This window comes from Onychostoma macrolepis, chromosome 04, assembly GCF_012432095.1.
Source record: "Onychostoma macrolepis isolate SWU-2019 chromosome 04, ASM1243209v1, whole genome shotgun sequence".
NCBI classification, from domain to species: Eukaryota; Metazoa; Chordata; class Actinopteri; order Cypriniformes; family Cyprinidae; genus Onychostoma; species Onychostoma macrolepis.
The window spans coordinates 6,795,103-6,798,266 of NC_081158.1; the positions used below are offsets into that span (position 1 = coordinate 6,795,103).

Here is a 3,164-nt window from a genome sequence, read left to right on the forward strand (position 1 = left end):
ACCCGCACGTGTGATCTTCCTTCGCGCCAAAGGCCGTTGTCCTGACAAGGAGTCTCTCGAGCACCTGGTTACTTGTAACAGACAGTAAATCAGCGTCTTTTCAGTAGTGTCTACTGCAGGATGGATATAAAAGTATAAAACACGTTTTGGTTTGACAACATCGTTCATAAGTGAACTATCACAATTAAAGCACAAAGACATAACAACATTACACTCCGAGACCTTTCACAAGTGCTACAAAAGAGAAGAAACGCTTTCCGGAAGAAGTTCATCAGGCGAGACTAGTCGACTCATCCAGTTTAGCGGTGAGTATAATGTCTAATGTCCTCATATATCTTTAGTTATAGTTTTAGAGAGATGTAAAAAGACTTGACGGATATCTTATTCAACCCGCTGAGATGAGAAGAAAATGAGAGGAAACACGCTTCAGTGCTGATCTGTAGCTCACGCGGGTCTGTGCTCGAGGAGCTTGTGATAGAAAGACAAACAACTGGTTTAATATTGTTTTTACTACACTTTTACTATAATAAAACAAATTATAATTATATTAGCATATATATCAATCCAACCAGTGACAACCCTGGGTATAGATGTATTTAATTCTGCTATGGCTCAGCTGTTTGTTATAAGCAGTTCTGTAGAAATGAGTCATGTCATTGTCCAGCTCAGTTCAGGTCTCAATAGCATCTGTGCATCATTTATAATAATGAATGAACAAAATTGTACTGAATATACTGTGTGTTTGTTTGTTTGTTTCTAGGAGAGCGTCAACCCCTAATTGACATGAGGGAAAAATCATTGAAAAGTGTTCAGCGTACAGTGTACCCCTCTTTGCAGCAGAGGAAGCATTAGGAAAGAGGAGAAGAGAGGAAGCATTAGGAAAGAGGAGAAGAGAGGAAGTGAAAAGGCACTCAACAGATGTTGGTGAGACTTTATTTCTGGAAATGCATTAAAGGTCACTCACATTCTAGTTAGCCACAAACGTAAACCTGATTTTAGATGAGATTAATAACTCCAGCTACTTGTAGGCCTACAGTCCTGTATATTTCACACTAAATTGTGATGCAGCCTGAATCAATCACACCATGTTCATGTGTTGGCCAGAGGAGAACTGATCCATAAACTAAACATACTTTCTCCCAAGGGTTTTTTCTCCATTCAGTCACCTGACAGAGTTTGGGTTCCTTGCCGCTGTCGACTTTTGGCGTTATTTGAGGACTAATAATATTCAGCAATATTATTGATCTGACTCCACTGACACTATTGGATGAGGACTGAACTGAGCTAGATGATGACACCACTGCTATCTAGATGCACTGAAATTATTTTATATTTGATGATTTTTATACACAACACTGATTTCAACTGAACAATGACACGTTTTACTGTTTAGAGCTGCTTCACAGCAGAAGTGAATTCTGTTTGCATCATTATTTTTCTTTTTATCACTGTAAAGTAATTAAAAATATATCTGACGATATTTAGTGCTGGATATACACAAAAAGAGAATACATTTATTTTAGATTTAGATTTATTTTTTCACAGCACTGTACACCAGCATTTATGTTTAGTGTGACATTAATGTGTGGAAATCTACATTTTTTTTTGTGTGTGATTGCTATTTTCAGGAAAATGCACTGGCAACAACTAAAAAAAGACGACCAAAAATATAATTCAACAGAGGATGATAACTGTGGTGAAACAAGCACTCAAATAATGGTGAGCAGTAATCTACTTTACTTATTTGATCTTTTATTAACTATTATCTTTATAGTTTAGAATACATAATAACTGCTATTGTATTTCAGGAACTAAGACCTGTGGGAGTGCTGGAGAAATCAAGTGTATAAGTCCTCTGTCGTCTCAGCCATGGAAGAGATCTTCAGACATGAAGAGATCGAGGAGTTAAACTAAATCAAAGAGCTAAAAGAAGATCTACAATACTACTGCCATTTCAGTATGAAAACAGAGAGAGAGCTGAGGCAGTGGAAAGGTAAAGAAATCTAGTTATAACAGCAATTATTCTCAATGCTTAACATCAGCTCTCAACAGTTTGCTTGTGGACTCTTTGATTCTCTCTGATTGACTGGAAGGTGTGCATTAAAACAGTGAATGCAGATAATTACAATCAGTTCAATCGCTATTTTAAATCAATGCGCTGCTTGTACTGTAGCACACACATACAGTCAGAACGCTAGATCTAATGACCTGCAACCAAACAAACTCAATCTCATGTCGTTCCAAACCCGAAATACCTTTCTTCTTCTTTAAAACACAAATTAAGATATTTTTGATGAAGTCTGAGAACTTTCTGACCCCTCTCTATAGGCAGCAACGCAACTTACACATTTAAGTTCCAGAACAATAGGAAAGACATTGTGAAAGTAATCCATGTGACTCCAGTGGTTTAACCTCAGTTTAGTCTTCTGTCGTATGAACGCAACACTCATGCGTTGTGATGCTCTCATGAATGCACATTACAGATCAATATTTTTGTAAATAAGTGGTAAATTAGTTTTTTTTTTTTTTTGGACGCAAACACTCTTCATAAAATTGAGTTAAAACAACTGGAGTCATTTGAATGTGTAAGTTGCATTGCTCTCTATGCAGGGTCAGAAATCTGTTTCTTTAAAAATACTGTATCTTTGTGTTCCAAAGAGGAATGAAGGTCTTACGGGTGTGAAACCACACAAGGGTGACTAATTAATGACAGAATTTTCATTTTTGGGTTAGCTATCTCTTTAAGGGTAGCTTTAACTTAACTTTTTAAACTAGCTGTAACAGGTGTGTATTACACAATTTTAATAAACTTCAGTGGAGGCAACCCCTTTCATGTCGAGTGGTTCTTTGCCTCCACCTCATGCATTAAAATCATGTAATGCACACCTAGCCATGGATTAGCACTTATGTGTAGAGGGTTATAGGTTACACACAGTATTAAATAAAGGGGGCACAATAACTGTGGAACACATGTATTCTAATAGTATATACATATATTTGTAAATTATAAAATGATTATTTTTTAATTTAAGGTTAGAATTTTTTTGAATGAAAAACCAAAATGATAAAGAGGGCAAATAATTTTGGAGGACTCTGTACAGTATTTAAACATGATTGTGTTTATGCTTTTTTCCAGAAATGCATGTTATTGTGTAGCTGCATGG

The 3,164-nt window shown here is 36.2% G+C and overlaps 1 long non-coding RNA gene across 1 annotated transcript; it reads left to right on the forward strand.

Annotated features, from left to right (window-relative positions):
• Positions 1-273: 273 nt before the first annotated feature.
• On the forward strand, positions 274-2,240 carry LOC131538631 (uncharacterized). The gene is made up of 3 exons (XR_009270620.1): positions 274-305; positions 1,629-1,719; positions 1,809-2,240. It is a non-coding gene; the product is annotated as an uncharacterized LOC131538631 (long non-coding RNA).
• Positions 2,241-3,164: the final 924 nt, after the last annotated feature.